Source organism: Kogia breviceps, chromosome 6 (genome assembly GCF_026419965.1).
Source record: "Kogia breviceps isolate mKogBre1 chromosome 6, mKogBre1 haplotype 1, whole genome shotgun sequence".
In the NCBI taxonomy this organism is placed as follows: Eukaryota; Metazoa; Chordata; class Mammalia; order Artiodactyla; family Physeteridae; genus Kogia; species Kogia breviceps.
In genome coordinates this window covers 92,515,202-92,531,042 of record NC_081315.1, presented here as the reverse complement: position 1 = coordinate 92,531,042, position 15,841 = coordinate 92,515,202, and positions in this window count along the sequence as shown.

The window sequence follows — 15,841 nt, the reverse complement described above, 5'->3', positions numbered from 1 at the left end:
AATATTCTAGCATTTTATTAGAATAAGAATAACTTTATAGATCAATTTGGCAAAAAATTTATCTCTTTACATTACTGATTCTCAGAGTTAATGAATACAGTATATCTTATCATTTATTTAGGTCTTTAATTTTTCTTGATAATGGTTTATAGACTTCTGTATAGAGATTTTACAATTTTATTAGATATTCATGGGCATCTGATGTTTTCCTTGCTATTATAATAGTGTTGTGTTAAATTTACTTTCTTTTTGATCTCTTGCTTCTATATCAAATTTGTATTTCTGGTTGTTGATATTATTTATTGAATCTAATAATATTACTTAGATTCCTTGAATGTACTAGACATATCATGCTGAAAATTACTTGATTTTGCTCATAATAACAATTTTAATATTTTGGGTTTTTTTCCAATCTTCACTTTTGAAATTTATCTTTTTCTTACTTCACTCTCTATGACTTAAAGGAGGACATTAAATAAAAGTAGTGAAACTGGCATCCCTGCCCTAGCTTAATCTCAGTGGGAAAGCATTCAATATTTCACCATTAAATATAAAGACTGCTGTCATTTATTACAGATTTTCTTTATCAGATTATTAACTTCTTTAATTATTTTACTAAATATTTTTATGAAAAGAGATTTTGAATTTTATTATGTGCTTTTACTACATCTTTTGAGGTAATCATAATACTTACCTTATTTATTTTATTAACATGGTAAATCACATTGTTTGATTTTCATAGGGTAAACCAACTTTCCATGCTTTTAAGAAACTCACTATTATCATCATTTTTGTATGTTGCTGGATTTGATTTGCTATTTTTTTGTTTAGCATTTTCTGCATTTTCCATCAATGTTCAAGAAAAGAATTAGCTTGTGATCTTGTGATTTTGATGTCATTTAGTGTTATTATCAAAGATATACTTCTTACTAAAACAAGCAAGGAAGCATTCTTATATTTTTGCTCTGTAAAAATTTTTATACAATGTGTTCTTTTCTTCAAATATTTGTGAATGAAATTATTAGTGGTGCCATGTAAATCTGGATTGTTCTTTGTAAAAAAAAATTAATCATAGATTTAACATCTCATAAGTTACATTACTACTAAGATATTTTCATTTCAAGATACTTCTCTCAAATTTCAGTAAATTATATTTTATAGAAGTTTGTCCCCTTAATCTAAATTATCAAATATAACAACAAAATATTTTCTTACTGTTTTGTTTTTTAATGTGTTTGAAATCCATGTTAGTACCCATTTTATTCTTTATACTGGTACTTAGTGCCTTATCACCTTTTTTTTTTTTAAGCTTTCAAAGTGATTACCAATTGTGTTAGTTTTTCCATAGAGTCAAATTTTACTTTGTTGATTTTGTCTACAGTATGTTTGTTTGTTCTCTATCTCACTGATTGTTATTCTTATTATGGCTTTTTCTTTCATTTAAATTTTCTGTTCTTTCTGGGTTGGGTACTTAGGTAATTGATTTTCAACCTTTTTCTCTTTTAATATATACATTTAGGGCTAATCATCTGTTAGTATGTCATATTTTCATAATAATTTATAACTTGTATAACATATATTTTGATTTCTTCCATAAACTATGGTTTATATAGAGATACATTGCTTCAGTTCTAATTAAATTAATCTACAAACATTTTAAATTTATGTTTTTTATTAATTTCTCTGTGACCAAAAAACATACTTTGAATGATTGTATATATGCTCTATTAAATTGTCGATTTTGGTAAATATTTCATACTCTTTCATTGTTAGGTGAAGTTTTCTATTTGGTTAATTTTATTAATTGTTTGATCTATATAACTTTAATTTTTTTAAGATAAGTTTTTTTTAAGATGTATGTTAATGTCACTGCATTATGATGGTAGATTTTCAGTTACTCCTTTTCAATACTGTCATTCTTTGCTTTTCATATTTTCTGTCTTTGTTATTTGGTAATGTCATATTTTCTGTCTTTGTTATTTGGTACATACAAATTTACAATTGTTTTATCATCTAGGTGGCTTAAACATTTTCTCATTATAAAACATACTACTTCCTCTACTACTATTTGTTGCCTTAAAGTTTCTATCATATGGTATTAGTATAACTACATAGTCTCTGAGAACAACCCCTGCAATACTTAAAGTATCCTTGCTTTTTGGCAATAACACCATTCTAAATTTTTCTTGCTCTAAGGTATAGAATGAGCCACCTTCCTAAAATCTGTTTTCCTCCATAAGGGATTATTCTTAGATATGCATATCTGGTCTTGGAGTATGCAAAGCTGTTGCCACTGCTATTGAGCTAGGGAAAAAAAAAACAGATTATTTGGGATCTTTTGAAATATCAAGGAAATAAATAATAGTTTTCCTTATTTAACTTAATAATTTTACACTTCCAGTATGAGGTCGCATCTATTAGCAAGACTTAACAATAAGAATGTTACCCACTTCAATTGTTTGCTATTGGTTTCTCAAAATATATGAATTAAGCAACTCTAATGGCTCTTTTTTAAATGTTTTCCTTCTTTAATTTAAATACTTCACATGACACTGTTAATCAGCAATGCCAAAACAGAACAAAATAAAACTTTTGATTTGATGACATTCCATTATACCTATTTGCACAATTTTCTCCTTATGTGTCTTACCTTTCCATTCTTTGAGTCACTTACACTTGGTTTTTTTCTTGATTTGTCTATTTGTGATTTGATCTCATCTCTCTATTTTTCTCAGTCTCCATCCTTTCTCTTCTAATTGATTTCTGTAACTTGAACTCTCTATATAAATGATTTCCATCCATACATCTCTTGTCTTGACCTCACATGAGCTATTTCCATACTTTATTTTTTTGTTCTTATAAATGATTTAATAGTTTGAAAAGAATATGTATTAACAGAACATAAACAATTCTTAGTTTAATCGATCTCCAAAGAGAGAATTATATGAAAAATGATTATGTAAGTGATTAATAGGTACTAATCAATTTATTTCCTTTTACACACAAGCTATGGGATCCATTCACAATCACACAAAATTAATATATCAATAAATATGTAAAAGTTTGCTCTAATTTGTAAATAATTAGATCCTTCAAAGTCAGTCATATCTAATTTTGATGACCATTTTTTTTTCCTCTCTCTTTTTTTTTTATTTCAACGTCTTTATTGGAGTATAATTGCTTTACAATGGTGTGTTAATTTCTGTTGTTTCTGTTAGTGAATCAATTATACATATACATATGTTCCCATATCTCTTTCCTCTTGTGTCTCCCTCCCTCTCCCATACTTTAAATTGCTATTCAGACAATTTTACATGGAAGTATATTCTAGGAGGCCTCTAGCCGGTTTATAGACCTAAAGACCTTTGCTTAAAATTCATTATATATTTAATTTTTTCTCTCTAGTGGACATGTATATAAATTGCACCTATTATCTATTATTCCTTTATAATATCCTTTAAGAACTAAGCACATCTTTCTCAGAAATATAAATTGACACTTTTGGAGCAAGTGGAATATGTAATGCTTCTAGAGGAAGATTTTCTAATATGAGAAGTAGTTTTAAAATTAAATCAGAATGATAGTTAATGTTGCCACCAAAGAACAGAGAAGTTCCACTAATAGCTTCTTTGAATGAGGTAGTGAGGTTAAGACTGAATGTTCTCGCAGCCAATTATGTCTGTCTCAAGAGAGTGTATAAAAATTCCCCAACTGTCTCTTTGATGCACACTGGGGTTTGCAGACAAAAACATTTATGTCTATCTTTGAAATATATGGCAGGTCCAGAATTGCTCAGATATATATATAAAAAAAAAAATAGCACTATGAATATAGGAGCAGAATCATAATCTCTTAGTGTGGTGGAATTTCCACCATATCCATATTGTTCATCCAATTTGAACTAAAATTAGACTAATTTTAGAGACATAACCTCTAACTTCAGTAAATATTAAGATCAATGTAGAAACCAAGGCTATTAAGCAAATATAAGTTCTCTACTTCGGGTCTCCAAATCTGTTCTTCCTTTTGTTTTCCTAATCACTGTCCATCGTTCCTCAATTACTACAGTGTCACAGATTCAAACACTGTCTCAGATACAATGTATTAAGTTTATATCAGCAGTTTTTTATTACCTTTCATATTTTACCTGTTATTTCTCTTTCTACTTTATCATCATTATTTTGTCCCTTTGTTCTTCAAGACTAGGGAAATGGCAAAACCTTCTCAACAAGCACTATGGACTTTAGATTCTGGAGCATCTCTCACTTAAATGTATCCTACATTATTGTTCTATTGCATTACTCTTCCTAAAGCAAAACTTGTATCACATTATTCTTCTTAAAATCTTTACTTACTCTTGGTCCACCTCTCCTCAAAAGACTGGGAAAAAAAATCAACTACTTCAGATGATTATAGTAAAAGATACTCTCTCTACATTTATACTACATGCAGGGCATATCCAAACATTAACTGTACAATTATGTGTACAGGTGTGCTCATTTGTACTATATTCCTATATTCAATCAGGGACACATATGTATGCCTCTGAGATATTGTGAGTTAAGTTCCAGACTACCACAATAAAGCAAATATCACAATAAAATGAGTCACATGAATTTTTTTGTCCCCCCAAATATATATAAGTAATGTTTACACTATACTGTAGTCAAGTGTGGAATAGAATGATGTCTAACAAACAATATATATATTTTAATTAAAAATACTTTATTGCTAAAAATTTCTAACCATCATCTGACAAAGCAGGGTGACTGCAAACCTTTAATTCATAAATGACATAGTATCTGTGAAGCACAATGAAATGAAGTATAATAAAATAAGGTATGCCTGTAATTTATATTGTACCTTTATTCATTCATTGAGTTCAACAGATACCAAATGAAATCTCAAGTCAGTAGATCTTCACTCAGGCAACTTATCAAACTTACCTAGCCTTCCAGTATACCTGTCCCAAACCACTGGACTCAGGTATATTCATACATAGGAATTTTTAAAACCTCCCATTCTTTCTAATATGCAATCATCTTTAAAAATCTCTGGCTTAGGAGTTGTAAATTACTATGTTAATTTTTTAAGAATGTACAAATACAGAAAAGAGAGGTTTATCCTCAATATGTTTACTGTTAATTGTGAGGGTTGTCATTTTTAGGCTTCAGAGTAAGATCAACGTGGATTTGATCCCTATCTTCATCATTGGCTCTGGCCTTAGCAATTTACTTAACACCTCTTAAGCTTTAGTTTTCTGATTTAAAAATTTGAGATAAAATTCTATTTGCCTGAGTAAATATGTTTGTGCATAAAAAGCCTGTAGCAGGTTTATTGGCCCTTAGTAAACACTTAATATAACACTTAATATTGTTATTATTGACAATAACACAAACTTACAGACAACTGTTTTACACAGCAGTATAAGAACCCCAGAAGCAGTGAAAGTAAACTCTTGAACTTTTTAGAAGAGGACTTGTTATTTTACATCAAGAAATTCAGGAAGGGGTCAAGCAATGGGTCTTCACATTATGGTAAAAATTGGTCCTATGCGGGAAATAGAATGAAGAATATTTCCAAGAGAAGGAAAAACAAACACAGGCAAAGGTGTGGGATTGTAAATTGCAAGGTTTGTTTGTTAATTACCAGAAAGTACAGTCAGAATGCACTAGAACAATAGCTTAAGAAGATTAGTAGGAGTTAATTTTTTTTTTAAGTTTGAGTACAGGTTTTAATGGACTTCTAATACAGGGTTGACCAAAAAGTTCATTGGGTTTTTCTATAAGATGTTATGGAAAAACACAAATGAACTTTTTGGCCAACCCAATACAAGTTTGTCTTTTGTTCATAGTGAAGCTATAGGTTTTGAGTACATGGTTGACATCAGGAAAGTATGCTTGGGAAAAGCTCACTTTTCAGCGGCAGCATGAGTGGGTTGGATAGAAAATATCACTCCAATTAACAGACAAAAAAAATAAAGATATGGTTCATGGACTTATGCAGGTTAAATATATGGTCAATCTTTAATGCATCTATAGGAGATAATATGTTTAATTTTACTCATCTGTTTTATTTAAAGCAAAAATATCAAAGCAGGATTACTATATCTAACATGACAAAAGTAGAATCATCATATATGTAATTTCCCTCCAACAACAACCAAAACATTTTCTTTTACTGATGTAAGCTCCTTAGAGAGCAAGTGGAGGAGACACCACTCAATCCATGGGCCATAATCCCTGGGCTATAATCCCTGCTGTATTGATTGCACACATGAACCAACCAGATGCTAATGCCAATAGCCTGTGCCTGGAGGACCTGTTACTGCTTATTCCCACCTTTTCACTTCTTGTTTAACTGAAATATCCTTCCTCATAAAATCAAGCAAGAGCCTGATCATTCAATCATGTTTTTCCCAAGTAACTTCAGTTACATTATTTCTATAGATTAGAAGCAAAACTTGGTTTTGCCTTCCACTGACTGCATGCTCTGCTTGTTTATTGCCAGCATTATTAAATAAACAACAAAGAAATGAATATATGTGTCAGGCTATTTTTCTGCCATTTTCAGTACTGCACTGAGGTTAACTTTTCAGTTATTTTAATGATGTGAGACTATGCAAGTTATGACATTGCATTGACACCACATTTATTCAAAGGTCTATGGTCAAATATAAGAAACAACAATTTATAGAAGGTTTTAGACCTAAAAGATACACATGAAATCACCTCATTCACCAAACAAATTTTAGGCTGTGCACATAACCAGTACTCAATTTAATCGGCTTTCCAAACCTTTGGGAAGAGTAAACCATGAGTTTTGAAAGGGCTATAATGTAGAAGCTCTGCTGTGACCTGATTCCATTCAGAGTTCTTATCAGTTGCCAAGGCATAGAATTATAATTGGTACCCTTCCCCTTCCAGAAGATAAAGGAGTAAAGAGGAAATGATACTGGTAAAATTTTCTTGGAGAAAAAAGAAAGCAAGAGTGCAGGGGTGGGAGAGAAATTAAGTTTATTTCCTTAATTAATGATAAGATTTTTTTCAAAAGCCAGCTTTCATCAAATATTTGCATGGCTTATAATCCAGTGTGGACTACACTTCTTTATATGGTACGAGGCTTCCCAGTTAGCTGTCATGGCCTGAAAATTATTATTTCTTTATCACACATGACAGAATGTCTATTTCCTCCAGAAGTAACATTTTTAATAACTCAATGGGCGAAGACACAAAGTAAGAAATAAGACCTGAATATCGCCATGGTCTTCAGCCTCTACAGGATCAGTCTTCTACCTCAAATACGAAAACCTTCAACCTGGTGACAGAGCCTCAAATCCTATCTTCACATGCCCAAGCCAGCCGGAGGAAAAATACTCACAAACTGAATATGTGGTACAATAGAATTCAGTTCAGAGATACCCTCTAATCCCCTTAAAAAGACAATTATTTATCTTTAACATTATTTTTATTTTTATGTAGTGTTTGTTTCTTTCTGTCATACCCATGACTTTTATGTCAACAATTTTGGTTTAAATTATTCAGCCAAATTTTAGTTTAAAATAATTTTAGTTATTATTTTAAAAAAAAAAACTTCACTCTCACCAACAAAAAATACTTTACTCTGAAATTTTAATATGTTTTAGGAAAAAAAATATCCAATAATACTTTGAAAATGGAGTGAGGTTTTTTTTTGTTGTTGTTGTTTATTTGATTTTAGAGATTCCAGAGGCCCTAGAGTAGTTTATTAGGAAGAATTCAAAATTTATGGATATATGTACCCCAACACAGAATGCAGTCCCCAAATAGGAGATCATGGCATAAATAGAAAAGTAAGAAAAAAGTTATAGTAAAAGAGCAATATCTTCATTCCAGGGTAAACTACAAGGATAAACATTTTTTCATAATTTTTTTTTTTTTTTTTTTTTTTTTTTTTTGCGGTACACGGGCCTCTCACTGTCGTGGCCTCTCCCGTTGAGGAGCACAGGCTCTGGACGCGCAGGCTCAGTGGCCATGGCTCACAGGCCCAGCCGCTCTGCGGCATGTGGGATCCTCCCGGACCGGGGCACGAACCCGCGTCCCCTGCATAGGCAGGTGGACTCTCAACCACTGCGCCACCAGGGAAGCCCTCTTCATAATATTTTGACAGTCATTAATAAAAAATTTTTTGAACCACAAGAATGTAGTAAAGATAGAGTAGAATAGTATAAGATTATAAAATAATGATTATGTCTAGTAGGAGAGAAAAAGAAGCACCAGATGTCAAATGAGGAAGTACAGAAATGTTTTACTTAGGTGTGGTCTGGCTTAAATGGTAATTTCCTATTAAATTTTCCATGGATATGAAGTTCAACCAGTCATCCAATATCAATTATTTACCAAATACTTACTGCACAACTATGATACTCAAAGTTATGTTATACAAAGTACAGGTAGGTATACAAAGTTGAATTTTTTTTAAAAATTTCTAAATTTTAAAAAGTACTTAATCTCACTAAAGCAGATGTTATCACTCCATCTCCTGTCCTATAATTCTAACTTGTGAACTTTTAATTTTACCTTATAATTTTTATTGAAGTTCTCTCCCTACAGGTCTGGATTAATAGAAAAGCATATGTATTCAAGTAAGCACAAAAATTATCATAAAATAAAATTAATGGCACTAGAGTCAAACAAAACATTGTAATGATTCAGCAAAATTCTACTAGAAGATTATGAGGTACTTGAATTGAAAATGTGAAAATATTTGAAAATATGAGCTCAGAAGAGGAAAGGGATTCAATTTATGGATGTACTATATTATATTTGAAAGTGAAAGGATACAAATATTTTAGGTTTCCTACCTGGGAAGGAAGTTTCATATGTATTTTTGTTGCCTCCACAATCTTTGCTGACAAGGGCTATTCTAATTTTTTTTCAAATAGTGTCTTGTTTTGTTTTTTCTCCTCTTAAAAAGTTTTCCTTAAATATGATGATGTTGATCATAAAAAAACAGCTGTTGAGCTCTATCCAGTGACATTAATGATAGTGTTTGAGGACCTTTGCTCACTTACATATAGTTTATGGTTGGTAGAGTGATACACGGTCTCTGCGTTGGTGAGGTTCAGGTCAAGCCACTCTGTTTCAGTTTGGTCATAGACTCTTTCAGTATTAATTGCATACCCTTCAACACTTTTGCTGCAGAGCATATAGTTTTGAGATGTTTGTCTCTTTAAGATGTTTCTTTTTTGTTCTGTTTATTAGATTTTTAAGTATAAGCTTAGACTCTGATCAGGAAAAGAGGAAATCTGACTTTGTGGTAGAATTTATGTTCTTTCTATTGATATCATTGATCATGGTGAAGTAGAACATGTCTGAACATTTATCTTAAAGCTTGTGAATGTGGAGAATGACATAAAATCCAGGAGCATCCATAGCAGGTGGTGAGAGCAACTCTGTTGGCAGAAAAATCCAGAATTACTTTAAGTCGCTACATAGTTCTAGGGAATAGATAGGAAAATACACAATCTGTTACACAGTCTTTGACCTATGTGTAAAGAACAAGAGATAATAAATCAGAGACTATACCTTCATGACACCACATGACATAAGAATAAATTGATTATTTCACTGAATCAAACCAAATTTAGTTCCATAGAAATATTAAGTGTCAACATTAGCCTTATTTATACACACACACTCACACGCATGCACACACACACACACTCAAGAACTCTGTCACTATTTTCTCTTTTCGGTTAAATTTTCCCAGACAATTTTGCCAAAGTCTGATAGGATTTTTTGGGAAGGTGAGAGGGGGACAGTGAAAAGCGAGAAAATGCTTGAAATATTAATTTAACTGAAATTCCTAAAAATCGCCTTGTAAAACATATACATTTTTCACAGTTATCATTAGCTTTTGCAATATCCTGATGCTGCAACAATTTCTTAACTTTTTATTTTATGTGAACTCTTATGTAGTGAAAAGATGGTTTAGAATGAGAAGGAACTTATAATGGATTATCGTCTTGAATGTTTCTAATTATGTCAGCAACCTGTTGAGACAAAATATTTCCAAGATGATTTATAGGCTACTCCAACATAAAGTTCTTAACTTCTCATAACAGCTTCAAAATACAAATCCATTTGTGGAATCCTGTAATCCAATATATTGCTCACTCTTATACTCTAATACTGAAGGCTAATGACTTATATACAATGTGCCAATAATGTCCATAGCAGCATGGAGTAATTTTTCAACTCCTTAATGAATTGTTAATTTAAAAGTGGCCGTTAGCTCAGTCTCAAAAACGGTATTTTGTTGGTAAAAAATGCTCATAGAAAGCTTAACATTGTCTATTATAAAAACAAAACACATTACAACTCTACATACAAATTGTTATATAATTTAAGAACATTTTCAAAAAATGTTTCATTTTTTTTCTAATTGAGCTTTACACATCAAAGTGCACAAATCTTATATGTACAGATTAATGAATTTTTACATGCATATATACACTCAGGTAAGTAAAATCTAAGCAAGTTTTGAAAGTTATCAGCCACCTAGAAAACTACCTCATATCTCTTTTAAGTAAATAAGGTCCCAAAGATAATAAGACACTTTTGATCTTTATTCACCTATTGAAGACTTGATTTTTTTTTTAATTTTTGGCAAGTACGAACGAAACTGCTATAATGATTTGCATGCAGCTTTTTTGTGGACCTGAGAATTCAAATTAGCTGGGTAAATACTTAGGAGCACAATTTCTGGATCATATGGCAAGATTATATTTAGCTTTGTAAAAAAGTTTCACTCTATTTTTCAAAGTGGCTATACCACTTAACATTCACATCAACAAAGAATTAGAGCTTCCATTGCTCCACATCCTTACCAGCAATTGGTATTGTCAGGTGTGTTTGTTTGGTTTTTAAGCCATTTTGACATCTTATCATTTTGTTTTGTGTTTTACTTGGACAATTTATCTCAATGGCTTAATTTTCATTCTGTATATGTTGAAAGGTTACGTCTGAATGCAAAAACAGAATATCAAAAAGTAAAGAAAAATTGTACCTTCTCATAAAATGAGTAAATCATGGGGTCTGAACTTGAGTCTATGTTGTTGCTACTACATCAAGTTACAAACTAAGCATAATCCCCACTTAGAAATATGGAAATGGGACTTCCCTGGTGGCACGGTTGTTGAGAATCTGCCTGCCAACGCAGGGGACACGGGGTTTTGATCCCTGGTCTGGGAGGATCCCACATGCATGGAGCAACTGAGCCCGTGTGCCACAACTACTGAACCTGCGCTGTAGAGCCTGTGAGCCACAACTACTGAAGCCCACGCACCTAGAACCCGTGCTCCACAACAAGAGAAGCTACAGCAATGAGAAGCCCACGCACAGCAACGAAGACCCAACACAGACAAAAGTAAATAAATAAATTTAAAAAAAGAAATATAGAAATCAATTTTCTCTCACATTCTAACTAACAAAATCATGTAGATGCCAGGAGGCTAGACTATTTGTTAGAAGAGTTTCTGTTAGGTGAACAAGATTAGATGCCTCTAGGGGTTAAAAACCTTCAAGCATAAATCAGGCAAATAGCCAAACAGCTCAAAGATAAAGTAGCAGGATGTTGCTCCTGGTGAGCAGAGTGTGGTAATTCAATTAGGGGCCATTAATTTGAGAAGCTGTTAGTAAAATTCTGGTAGACTCCATTTTTTAAAATATGAACTCTAATCCTTGAATAGGAGCCCTGACAGAAGCAAGGAGGATTCAACAGCTTTTAGGGAAATAAGTAATTAGAAATATTTCCATAACTTGGATATGAAAGTAAATACCAGTAGTTATGAACTAAAGAAAATTAAGGTGACTTGGGCTTGAAAATATAGGCTAAATAAAGGTATTTGTGAAAAAACAGACAAGCAGGGCTAAGTAAGAGGGTCTTAAGAGAACAAAAGTTGGGAAGCAAAGCTGCAACTCTATGCTCCTCTTGCCTTGAGCCCTGTGAAAACACAGTTAAGATTTTTGGTAAGGAGATCAATCTACCCATCATTCAAAATTTATAGAAATTGGAGGAGGGAGAAATGGCACAAAATTTTGACATAAGAAGTAGTCTTGGGAAAATGATTGTCATTGAAGTGGAAGAAAACTATAAGGATTTAAAATAAAGTTTGGAGCTTTAGAGCTTAGCACAAAGCAGGCAGCAATAAAACTAGCATTTACTATAACTTATCTATATGCCTAGGACTAGTCTAAGAATTTCACATGGATAATTTAATCTCACAAGCATCCTAAATGTTATGAATATTAACCCCCTTTTAGAGATGAAAAAACTAAGGCAATATGGGCAAGCTTCTTAGCTGCTTTCATGAGAACTTCGTCTTCACAGCTGGGTAAACAAAAGGCCTTCAAAAACGGCACAATCAGGCTTAATGGTATGCTCCATTCTAAAGTCCAAAAAGATTTTTAGTAGATTAAACTGTGAAAAACTGGAGGGAAATAGTGATGAACAACTGAGTGACAAATGCATTGGTGTATAAACTCCGTTTCATTTTATTCTTATCATTGAACTGGGAAGACCCAGATCATAATCCATCTAACACTGAATATCATGATATAATGCTTGTTTTAACTTTTAAGTATTTTAGACATAAAATATCTACAATTGAGTGGGAGACTGCAATTATCATATTATCTCTTTTCAGGGAAAGCTTTCCTTTTGTTTTAAGATGCCCTGATAGCTGTAGCAATGGCAGCTTATCTATACTAAATAGAATATAGTCATCTACAGAATAAGCTTTATAAATCTATTTAAATTATTAATTTCACCCACGTATTTTCTTCTCTGACATGCAGGAAATTACTGATCATTTAAGTGTTGTAAAGAAAATTGAATAATTGTTTTATCTAATTTTTGACATGTGTGTTTAAAGTGGATAAAATAAAAATAACTTGACTGCCTTAGCTAAAATAGACATATAATATATGCAAGATAAGGATCTGGAATAAATTATGTCATATTCTTAACAAATAAAACAGAAAGTATCCTTCAGATTGCATTGTTTAAGTAGCTTAACAATTACCCTGTGGAGGACAAATAGCTGAAATACTGATGCACCAGGTTATAATTAGGCAAACTAACTATGAGTTGGTTTTCAAAGTTACAGAGTCAATAGAGAAAAGAGAAGAAATACTTTGCCTAATATATCAAACTTAGAATTTAACAAATTCTGACTTAAAATTTGACCAGTATAAATAAAGACATAGATTTGGAAATATATCTTAGAAGGTGATATTACTTGAAAACTAACCATCACAAAATGTCCAAGAGCATAGGATCAGAATTTTGACATGATTTTACTCAAGAAGTCAGAAGTCAGACATGGTTTTACTCAAACTCCAACTTTTGGTACTGTGGAAATATAGGCATGTCATTTTAACTTGCAAAACTTCCACTTCTCCTTTTGTATAATAGAATGACATTAAAAATCCTTACCTATAAGATTGTTTTGAGAAGTATATATAATAATTCATGCCATAGTAGACTGCCTAAATTCTGTAGTTTGAGAACAGATGAATCATGTTTCAAGGTTATGACTGCAATAGTCCTTCTAATAGTGAAGACATGAGTGATATAATAAGAAACCCAGGAGACAATAATGTAAGCAAACCACTTTCTCAGCAGAAGTCTAGATTTCTGATGGAAATCTTTGTTTTCTGATATTTAGCCTATTTTAATTCAAATCAATGTGAGAAAATTAATTATTCTATTAATTATTTTCCCTTCTTCAAATTATATTATTCTATAGATACTTTTTTTTTCTTAAGTTCAGAATAATACATACAAGCCACAGTCTTTAATCACTTCTCTTTGTTGGCTTCCTCAAAACTATATTCTCTCATGTTTTTCTTCCCATTTTACTGGTTTGTTCCTCCATTTAAAACTCAGTCTTCTGTTCTGCTTCCTTCTCATGGAACCAAACTCCAAATATAAGTTTTTTGAAGGACAATTTTCAATTCTATCTGTAGTATGTCTTTAGGATGTCTCATCTAGTTTCATGGCTTTAAACTCTTTCTAAGGATATCTTAAAACTCATAGAACTAATTGCTTACATAAAATCTCCTTTCAGACGCCTCATGGTGGTCTCAAATTTAACATATTGAAAAATGGTATTCTTGCTTCCACAGCACTCCATCCCCAGCAAAACTTTTCCTTTCTTCACTGTGTGCAATTTAAATTTAAATATAATTCACCCAGTTACTGCAGAGTCCTGGGAGCCAGGCTTGAGTCTTTTCTTCGTTTGACACATCTAACCTAACCCCGAAATACATCTGCTGCCACCACTCAAGCTGAATTTATTGTCAGATGTTTGCTTGGACCACTGTGATAGTCTACAACTTGGCCACTATCCCATTCTCACTCTCCTCTGAAACAATTGACATATATCACCGGAGGGTCTTCTTCATACAATAATTCATATCATTTCACCCTTTGGTTTAAAATACAAACATACCTGGATTTTAGTAAAATCTGAACTCCTTATAATGGCCTACACTTACATGTATTATTTTGCTCCTCACAATCTCCCCAACATTATTTTATACTGGTCATCTTGCTTTCCTACATTCCTCCCATATCATCTTTTCAGTTCCTCAAATAGGTCAAGTCCTTTCCCTACACAGGGTCTATCCACTTAGAGACACTGCTTTGTAAACACTCTTCTGATATTTAGCATGATTATCTACTCTTTTATATTTAATTGTCAGAAAATCCTTTTCTGACTAATCCATTTAAAGTTGATACTACAAAGTTCTCCCTATCAGAGCCCCTATTAATTTCCTTTTTAGGCTTTATCAGTCTTAATTGTTCTATCATTTCCTTGCCTGTTTATTGCTTCCCTAGCCTCCTCAATTCCAAGAAGGTAGCAACCTTCTCACTCTTTTTACTTCTGTATCCTCAGTGCTCACACTGCACTTGCACAAAATAGGTAGGCAATAAAAAATGTATTAAAGCTCCAGTTGCAGACATATTTCAATTAATATCATTTTGAAAAATTTGCTTAATACCTTTTCTATCAATAAATAAAACTGAATGCTTAAATAAAATTTCACATAATTTGTATCAATTATTTTAAACAAAAAATAAACAGAAATCCAACACACTGACCAACAGGGAACTGAATTACAACTCAACTACTTGAACGACATACATGAACTACATTGTCTTACACCTCATGAACTTAATTTATATTGAATTATTTTCTGATGTTATGTCTCTGGCTTATATTGAAGGACATCCATTAGTAAGACCTACATGAAAACTCTTGGTACATTTATTGTCAGAATGTCACTGAGAACATTTTCAAGTTCATTACACTGTTTTATCTGTATAAAGACCCCTGAGAGAATGGTCAGTTGTACTTCAGTACCAAGGAAAGCTTGTTTTTCTCTTATAAGAAAAAATATATATGTATATGTATATATGTATAGTAATTGGTCACTGATTATGTTTCTCTATTTCATTAGTTACCAGAGAAGCCTAGATTTCAATTTGATACTCACCTCTTGTAATAGTGTAGGAAATAATGTTTATATTTCTCTGTCCTATGTCTCCCTAAGTATTGAACTTACTCTACCTTAATTTAATATTTGTATTACATTATTTTATTACATATTTAAACTTTTTTGTATGTGATATCAAAATTTTGGAACATGACAAGTTACCAGTAAATATAAAATTTATCTCTCTGATTTAAAAGTTGGTAAAACACGTGGTAGTCAAAGATTGTACATCAATATTGTTAAATGAGAAAGGAGAAAGTTTTAGTTGCAGTAGCCAGTAAATACAAAATAAATGT